We start from the raw sequence: 10,628 nt of genomic DNA, 5'->3' as shown, positions 1-10,628 counted from the left end.
CACAGAAGCCTCCCTGAATTTTCCTGAAGTTACATTTGGCTCAGTAGAATACTAAGGTCTCCTTTTAGGGGCAGAGTTGTTTTTTTGGGGTTTTTTTTTTTTTTACCATTTTTTAAAAATAGGATGCACGCACTAGCAAGCATGTTGGCATGCTGGGCACGCACAAGTGAAATGAAGTGCCGGCGGGAGCTCCCTGCCCCTGCCCCCTGACACACTGAATAAAAACCTCTCTGTACTCAACCCACTGGGAGAGACTGCCCTGAGAGATAACCCCCTGTATCCTTACTTGTACCAAGTAATAGAAAGTTCATAGCTTCCAGCATTTGGTTGGGTTGTGCTCGATTTTATGTACTCCAAGTGGTGAATCCCTGGAGTTTGTTTACATTACTAATTAGTGACAAAGCTAAAGTTTAGGTCCTTTTAACTTCAAAATCTTAAACTTTTTCATTTATTAATGAAGATTCCAAAAGGAATCACAAAAAACTTTTAACCTTGTAGCGTGTATAAGATAAATTAATCATACAAAAGCTCCAATTACACTTCCTTCCAATTTCTTTCTACCTTTCCAACGATGGACTAATCAACCTGTAGTTAATTTTATGGACCCAAAGGTTTTGCCATGACATTTAATTGCAAGAAATTTTCTTCAACACTTTGAGCTTATGGCTTGTGGGTTAGTGAATGAACTCCATTCTAAGAGTGTTCTTCAAAGAAACAAAATGGGTTTCAACTGTTTCTATGTTTAAAAACGTCATATGGTAAACTGAAAGAAGGCAAAGTAATACAATGTGTCTTAATTTTTACACGTGGGAGATAATGTAACAAAGCACTAGTTTATTCTACTGTTTCACAAATCACTTACGGGACCTGTTCAGAAAATAAGTAAATCACCAGAATTTTTTCAAGTTAAAACTCTTTTCTTTGTCAGTGTGTAAGTAATCTCTGACTTTATTTCCTGGGACAGACTGACACGTTAGGTAATTAACCAAGAAAAACCTACTTAAGGTTGCTCTCTTTTTTTGCTAAAATAATCAAATGGGTAACTTCTGCCCTCAACTGAATCAACCTGAAAGTGTTACTTGATTTTTGGCTCAATAATTCTCTCCATTTCTTTCCCATTTAAAGATCCCACTCCTGTCCTCTATCCTTGTGGTCCTATAAAACTCCCTGTGAGAATAAGACGTAATTTTCCAAGTTCTACAGAACAAAAATCTTGTGTTTGAGAATTATTACATTACAGACTACAGCTACTCCACTAACAACATAAGTAGGGTGCTCAACCAAAATCTTGGCTTTCCTTCAGCCCGAAGTATTGACATAACCAGCATGTAAAAGAACAGAACTATTGTTTCACTACTCTACAGTGATTTACTCTCTTACATGAGCCTGATCTAATCTAGACTAACTGCTGCCCCAAACTGGAGACTTCGGCCCATCTTTTTCTTTTACCCACAGCTAGAAGGGAAATTTGATAGGGCTTCACTGGGATATAAAATAAAAGCAGCCTAATCATTAAAGACTTCATAACGAAAGGGGGAGTGGTCAATTCCAGTTTGTTCAAGAAAAAGAGATGTATTTAGGACAGGTTTGTAAAGGATATATCATCCTTCCCTGAAAGAGCCAGGTTAATAGCTTTGACAAGAACAGAAATAATGATGAGAAATCCACCTGCCATGGGTTAACATGGCGCCCGTGACAAGAAGCTCTTAGCTTCCCTGAACGTGGGTTTTCCTCCAGGTTGGCGATATGCTTCTGAGAGCTGGGAGGCCTAAGGGAATGTACTCAAGTGTGCCCAAATTCTTGCTTCATCATTAGCTACTAGTATCTACTGCAGGGAGTTTTTGGAGAATGAAATGAGGTAACACATGGAGGTATTTAATACAGCACTTGACATATAGTAAGCATTTTAAAAGCATGCTTAATTTGTTATTATTTTCCACATGAAGCCTAGTGCTAAGAAATGTTTGTAAAACTTAGCAAATTTGGAATGGTTACTGGCAACCAATAGAAAAACTGTACCTAGGTACTCAAACAAATGTATTTACATTTTATGTAAATCTAGGGTTTAATTGTTCTCTACCTGTCACATTTTCTCTAGTTCTTCCAACTTGCTTTTCTTACTTTTCTTCAATTGAAGTTAATTAGAGACCCATCCTACTACATCTGAACAAACTGTGATGTCCTGGGAAACCTATATGTCAAGGTATTCAATGAAATGAGAAATTTACAATGCTATCATTTAACCAAAATATTATCAGTAGAAGCACCCATTTCTCTCGTTAAAAAGTGAGCAGAGAAGAAATTCATGAATTTGAATAACAGAGTCCATGTATGGTCACTGTCAGCTCCTACAGCAAATGTGATGGAAATCAACATGTGGCAATATCAAAACATTTAGGGGGTTTCTGAGAGTTCAGGCTATAGCACTAGTGGATGAAGAATCATTTAAATTTATCAGAGCAAACAGTCACATGAAAAAACACAGTTTCATTCATCATAGCTATACACTGACTCTCTGTTAACGATTTGTACATGCAAAGTTCAAATGCCCAGCCATTTTTCATTTATGATGTGCAAGATTTTGAAGGTTGTAAACACGTGAGAGGGAGAAATTTTTCTGGGTGGTCTTGGTAAGGGGAAAGAGGACTTAATTAGGAATGACACAGCAAGAGAAGAAAGGCAGACTTCAATCTGAGAAGAGAGAACAACTTTTTCTAACTACCCCAAGAGCCAACATGATATTAAGTATTCAAAGCAAAGTGAAAAAGACCGATGACACAAAATAATCTGATGAAGCCAAATGAAGAATATGAATTTCTCAAATATCATTAATGCAAATTTTAGCTGAAAGCAACAACATTGTGAAAGAAATAATAGCACACGTTTGCTTTAGTTTGAATGCGAAATGAACAGAATAACCAAAAGGGAACATTTATATTTCAGCCCATGACTTTCACCTCAGCCTGGGAAACCTCAGCAAACATGACAACTGATGAGTGAACCAGGCTGAGATCCAGCAACCATCTAAACTCTAGTTCTGCGCCGTTCTCTGGCCTCATGTGGTGAACACCTCAGCCAGGTGAGACCAGGACACCAGGGAGATCTTTGTCTAGAACTAACATTTTGAATGCAGAGATCATGAAACGTTCCAAAACTGGTAGAAGAAGTGTGAAGAATTTGGGAAGGAACTGGGGGAGCCGTGCAGCCAGCGCCGAGGCCCCAAACAGAAGGCAGCAGGGAGGACTGAAGGACCGCCAGGGGCAGAACCAAAGGGTGGAAGAAGGAAAGCCACAACTGCTCTGGGAGAAAAGGGCAAGGGATGCTGGGAAAGGGCTCTTCCAAAGGGGCCCAGAGCAGGAAGCGGTCCTTGTTTAAAAGGGAAGGTTGTTTATGCTATCCAAAAGGGCTGGTAGCTGAAAACAGGCTCATCCCTCCCTTCCCTGACTCCCCCACCACCCCAGGTACAGTTCAGAACTGGAAGGATGAAATGGTCAAGTTGCTGATCTTAACTTTCAATGTTTTTGGATGCACATAATTAAAACCAGCAAAAGACACAGAGGAGGGAATATTGGGAGATGAGGGCAGGGAGAATGTAAGAAAGAACAACAAATAAGAGGAGAAAGGTTGAGAGACGGGAGGTATGGGAAAGAGAAGGTAAGAGTGCACCTCAAGGGTACAAGGGGGAGGGGTCAGGATGATCTGCTGGGCTTGAGGAGCTCAAGTCATCTCCAGACACAAACATATGGATGAGGAACTAAAGAGAACCAATTCCTAGAGCTAAAATGAAAAATATTTCCTGTGGAAAAAGTAAGCCTGCTCAAAACCCTGGGACTGATCACATTGGGTTTCCTCTGCAAATACTCTATTATAGAATGCTAATGCTAAATCACCTGGAAGCTCTCACTTTCCAGCTCAGTTAAGCTACAGAAGAGCTTTTCCTGTTTTAGGTTTCTAAATTCTCAGAGTCGGGAACCGTATAAGACAACCAGGCCAGCTCTTATCTGACTCAGACAGACCATCTCCTTGATGAGCCAACACGTCCCTTGGAACGCACTTAAGCAATGTGGCCTCAGCCCCACCTACTGCCAATGAGGTGAGACCTCAGGAGACTGGCCAAGGTTTCGGAATGAGAAGTGCGTATTTCACATCCTAGCTCTCCGGGCACTTGAGTGAGCAATCACATGAAATCCTGGAACTCTCCTGGTACCAATCACAATCCTTGCATTTAGACCACACTTGAGAGCTCGCCAAAGCTATTTACATCAGCGTTCTCATCTGATTCTCACAGTAAACACAAGAGGGATGATTTTTAATACTTTTCAGGTCAGAATCATAGCAAGACTCAGAAAATTTATGGGAGTTGCCTAAAGTCACACAACCAAATTCCTATAATACCAATCTATTTTTGCCAATGTACAAAAACACTTTCATATCAACTTTTATTTCAAATCATTAAATAATATAGTACTTAAGAAACTTACAAGAAAATAGATAACTAAGAACATGCTACTGTAAGCAAGGAACTGGCAAGTAATGCAAATACATTTTGCTTCTTGGGGGTTGTGGATGTAAGAAACTAAGTATAAGTATTTGAAAATCTGTATACACTGAATCCACTGAATCTTATTACTACCCCAAAATTATGCTACTCATAAGAGACTACTTGAGGAAACAATTTCTCAAAGAAGTTTCTATAGAATTCAAATTACCCTATATAAGAGAAAGTCCCAAGTACTCAATTCTAAATCAAAGACTTGGATTCCTTAATAGGAAAGACCTTTCCTGTTGAGAGATAGGTCAGTGTGATGGTTAAGAACAAATACAGCCAGTCTTCCCTGAATTTAAAGCTTGATTCCAACACTTACTATATATCTAATCATCTGTAAGTTACTTCATCTTTACCTTTTATGTCATCTATAAAAAAAGATGAAATATTATTGAACCATTGGAATACTGTGAGGATTTAATGTGTTCAGCCACCATCCTGATACACAGTAAGACCTACATGTGTAAGTTACCACTATGTCCCTCTGCCAAGCATTATACACTTAGATGCATTGGGGTGCTTTCCAATTCACAAAACAACCCCGAGAGATATGTATCATTACACCTACTAGAAAGGAACTAAACCTCACAGAAGTAATTGGCCTCAGATCATACAGATAATCCATGGCGCATTCAACCTGCAGTCTCATCTCTTGGATCTAAGCGTCCTTGGTATTTCCATCTGGGACGGGGTAGGGGTCGGGGGCAATAAAGATGGCTACTGTATGTTATCTTACAAATATGAACCCACATTTCAGGCCTCAATTCCACAAACCTATGATTATTTATCTAAAAGCGTATTTTTTCACAAACACTGTTTTTTAAAGATACTGGTATTGACCCAAGTTTAAAAAGTCTTAAAACAAAATTTTTAACTACATATAGTGATGGACATTAATCAGACTTATTGCAGTATTTCAAAATACATACAAACATCAAATCATTGTGTTGTACACTTGACACTAATATGTCAGATGTGGATTATATATCAATAAAAAGAAAAAAAAAGAAGTTATGATGTTACAAGGCATGCTGCAATTTTACAGGCTCTTATAATCTGCCCAATACTTTTATAGAATATCTCATTTAATTTTCACAGAAAATAGTTATCTGCATTTTGTAGCTGGAACAAGAGGTTCAGAGATGTTGGACCATTCTGCTATTTCTAGGAACCACCCTGAACCTGAGTATACAGCCCTTCCTCTGTTCACTCCATCTCTGCTAATTCACACCTGACTCATGTATCGTTTCTACTTTTCTTTGAAAAAAGGAACGTGATGCTACTAATCAAATGTGTCCCCAACTAGGCATCCACCAAAACACAACCTTTGTGCCTGCATCGGAATGCACCCTATGTGAGCAAGATGTCCGCCCATCCATTGGAACCTCCTCAACTCTGTGATGAAGGACCCCCACAGAGCACAGTATATTCTTTAGGTGGCTTCTCAGTGAATACTAAATGGAACATTTAGTGGAAACCACTGAAGTGTGATTAAATAACTATTATTGGAGAGGTTTTTAAAGATAAACTTTCTTTTATGGGTGACTAAAAATGTTTTTACATGTTTTTAATGTTTATTTTTGAGAGGGAACAAGGGGCAGAGAGAGAGTAGGGCGGACACAGAATCTGAAGCAGGTTTCAGGTTCTGAGCTGTCAGCACAGAGCCCTACATAGGGCATGAACTCACAGACCGTGGGATCATGACCTGAGCCAAAGTCAGGCACATAACCAACAGAGCCATCCAGGAGCTCCTGGGTGACTAAAATTTTATTTCTATACCTACTCACTAGGATGGTTCCCATTAGCAAAGGAAATAGAAAAACTGCCTTCATTAATTTTACTTTCACTAGTAATATATGCTTTATTACTACTAAGAATTAAAAATGTAGTCATCTTCAATCCTGTCTCAAAAAAAGGCAAGGGAGAGGTAGGGAATGTGTGCATATGTAGTATTTTTCAAGATTGTTGCATTAAAAACTTTCAGGAACATCAATGTGGAATTAGGGTGTTTTCATACTTCTCCAGCAAAAAGATTATAAATCTAGCCACTTATTTCCTTGCTCTGTCCCAGGAAAAAAGATTGAAGGCACTTCTCTGAAATTTTACTTTGATAAAATTTCACAAGGACCCTTTGTAAACTGTTACTCAGTAGAAAGAAATCATCAGTTTCGGTTCACATGGGACCTACAAATTCAGAAATCACGAGGAAGAGCTTTGCATCCACTGACTGAGTTGGGTGATGCAACTGGAGAATTTAACTGGAAGATTTCAGAGCTACACTTCTAAGTAGAGAGTGAGAAATAGATGGGATGCCGTGGTATTTATAACTTCTCCAAGAACTTTAGACAAGCCAGATTCTATGCCCTCCAGGGAATGATGTCCCTTTTAGAGCTCATTCCAGCATCTTCTAAGAACAAATTGTTTCCAGGACTAATTTTTAAGAGAATCACATAAGCAGGGCTCATAAAGCTTTGTAGCACAGACTCTTCAGAGCAGTAAGTATCTTAAATCGAGTACGCTGATATCATTAGGTAGGCAATGTAAATAAAATACTCTGTTTTTTCATGTCTATTATTTCTCCTTTCACAAACAGGAGAAAAGTTCTATTATTACCCGGGATTCTAACTATTAGATTGGCACCCTTACAAATGGCACCCAACTAATGTTTGGGAGCAATTGGGGGCCGGGGGAGGAGGGGTCTCTTAAACTGACTCAGATTAAGTCACTTGCTTTAGTGTTTAATTAATGACATGGCGACATGTTTTGGGAAAAAAACATATTTCCAAGTCCCTTAGTAATGTCAAATCCAGGACTTCCTTCTCACTACAGCAAAGGTTGAGCTTAAATTCCAGCTCTATAGATAATAAAGAGACGAGCGTTCTGACGTGATGGCGAAAAGATACGTGCCCACCCTTTTGACTAAGGGTGTCATGAAACAAAAAAACAAGATCTAGGAAAACCGAAGAGGGACCAGTGCTGAGCCTAAATAACCCAGTGAGCTTGACCCACCACAATAAAAGCAGATGATATGAAGCCACTCTGGCTACACTCCTTACATCTTTCATAATGAGAACTCAGGAAGAACTAGACTTCGAAGAAGAGAGCCTACAGGTACAGTGACTGTGCCACCAAACACAGAGAAAAGGGGAGGGAGAACACTCCTGGTGGAAAACAACAATGATAATCACACACTGCATTTGATTTGTGTTCTATGCAAGAGTCATTTTTTTCAAAATCATGCCTAATCCTTTTTTTTTTTAATTTCACCATTTTTATTCAATTTGGGAGACAGAGAGAGGCAGAGTGTGAGTGGGGGAGGGGTAGAGAGAGAGGGAGACACAGAATCTGAAGGAGGTTCCAGACTCAGCTGTCAGCACAGAACCTGGTGGGGTCTTTGAACTCATAGACAGTGAGATCACTACTTGAGCTGAGGTCACCTGCTTAATCAACTGAACCACCCAGGGTCCCCATGCCTAATCCATCAGAGAAATACAAAGAACATGTTAAATTACAAATGCACTCAGGGCACACCCGGCTTTAGCAAAGGGCTGCACAGATTATTTCTCCTTCTATCTGCCATTTTGGTTTGAGTCAATGGTGCCACTGTTGACTGGCCGAAGGGACTGTGTCACACAGAATCTTTTCCTCACAATCACCGTCCCATTTGGAAGGCATGTACATATACTATATACTCCTATTTTTTAGGCTAATTACAACTCAAATGGTCTCTATTTACCAAACAAGCATATATATTTTCTGCAAATCCTATCCTCTTTTCTTTCTAACTCTTGTATGATCACGTCAGCAAAATCTCTCATCTTCTCATTAATGCAAACAACAACACAAAAGTTCTTGTTGTTTCAGGGTTCTACATATAACAAAACATTACTAGTACAACTTTATCAAAGGAAAACTGTATTAAAGGAAAACCTTTAAGTTTTAAGTGCAGTTAGATATAATGAGCACCTACCTACAAAGCCCTTGAAAGAATTCACAAATCTAAAATCTTCTCCAAGTTTCTATTTCTTCTTCCTTTCCCTTAAGCACAATCATCCAAACATAAAACATAAATTTGGCTTTCTCATTTCACTAATATTATGACAGCATGGTTATTTTTCTTTAATTTTATGGCAAATGAGCATATTAGTTGTCTTGTGGCTGAAATATACTATGGATTTGTCTGACGACTCAGCTACTCTTGGTTACACTGTTCAAAGAGAAAAAGTATATTGGTGTTCCCGGTATCTCGACATCAAAGTAACTGCCAAACAGAACTCCCTCAAGAGAAGCAAAAGCACTAACTTTTGAAAAACCTGACAAAGTGCACTAGACATTAAGGACTGACAAAAATATTAAAGCTCCCAAATGGAGTTACTCTTCCACTCATTGTCATCAAGAGCTGCACTGAGAGGCAAGGGGGCAAAGGTGGTGAATAAGGCAGGCTTTGGAGTCAGATGACTTACATCCGAATTTTAGCTTTGCTACATGTTAACTGGAAAAACTTGAGCAAGTCCCTTACTTTTTTAGTGCCTAAGCCTCTTCACCCCTAAAATAGGGGTACTCACAGAACTGGTGTCAGGGAGATGCTATGAGAACTTAAAGAACGAATTCATGTAAAGTTTATAAACTAATTCTTCTTTTTAAATATTTTTTTCTGTTTTTTTTTTTAAATTTATTTTTGAGAGACAGAGAGAGACAGCACGAGCAGGGGAGAGTCAGAGAGAGAGGGAGACACAGAATCCGAAGCAGGCTTCAGGCTCTGAGCTAGCTGTCAGCACAAAGTCTGATGCGGGGCTCGAACCCATGAACCATGAGATCATGACCTGAGCCAAAGCCAGATGCTTAACTGACTGAGCCACCCAGGCACCCCTAAACTATTCTTTACAGATAGTAAAACCTTTAATATGTTTGATATTATGTTGATGATGATGATATCAGACTCTAGAACCATTTTTTATCATCTGTGTCTCCTTACCGAAACTTGCATGGAGATGGGTATACCAATGAGCTCAAAAAGATTTACTATTACATGTCAATTCTATTTCAGTTAAAAAAAAAAAAAGACTTGAGGATCCCCAGGTGTGTGATAAGAAGTCACTAAGTTGGGAAGCAGGGAAGCCTGAAAAGTGACTACTGTTATTATCCAGAGTTGACAGGGCCTGAATTAACCCAGGTGGAGTGTGAATAGAGTTGGGTAGACATGCCCAGGAGACAAGACAAACTCTGAAAGTCCAAATGGGAATAATGTTACCCTCTTCCCAACACTAATACACACACTTCTAACGTAACACAGAAGCAAAACACACACTGTTAGACAATTGACTCTGCCTAATCCCAGAACTCCACCTGCTTTCTGGAACTGTCAGGACTCTATCGTCAAAGGAAGTTGGAATAGATGACTCCTAACGTCCTTTACAGTTCTTTTTTTAAATATTTTATTGTCAAATTGGTTTCCATTACAACACCCAGTGCTCTTCCCCACAAGTGCCCTCCTCCATCACCACCACCTCTTTTCCCCTCCCCCCCTTCCCCTTCAACCCTCAGTTCATTTTCAGTATTCAATAGTCTCTCAGGTTTTGCATCCCTCTCTCTCCCCAACGCTCTTTCCCTCTTCCCCTCCCCCTGGTCCTCCGTTAGGTTTCTCCTGTTCTCCTGTTAGACCTATGAGTGCAAACATATGGTGTCTGTCCTTCTCTGCCTGACTTATTTCGCTTAGCATGACACCCTCGAGGTCCATCCAGTCATGCCATGTTTGCAGGGTAACCATCAGGGTTGATGGAAGTACTCTCCTTAATAAATAACAAGATGCCAGAGGCAAGATGGGGATGGCACTAAGAACAAAGAGGGTAAAAATTAACATTTGTTGAAGACAGAAGATGAGAATGTGGAGATCATTTTATTTTTGAATTGTCTGTATGTTTCAAATATTTGATAATTAAGTTGGCAACTGAAAATAAGGAAGTACAATCCAGAATGGGCAGAAGCTAACAAGTGGTCAACAAAATAAAAATAGGGGCACCTGGGTGGCTCAATCAGTTAAGGGTCCGAGTTTGGCTCAGGTCATGATCTCATGGTTCATGAG

This window comes from Suricata suricatta, chromosome 6, assembly GCF_006229205.1.
Source record: "Suricata suricatta isolate VVHF042 chromosome 6, meerkat_22Aug2017_6uvM2_HiC, whole genome shotgun sequence".
NCBI lineage: Eukaryota > Metazoa > Chordata > Mammalia > Carnivora > Herpestidae > Suricata > Suricata suricatta.
Note: the sequence above shows the minus strand (reverse complement) of the source record.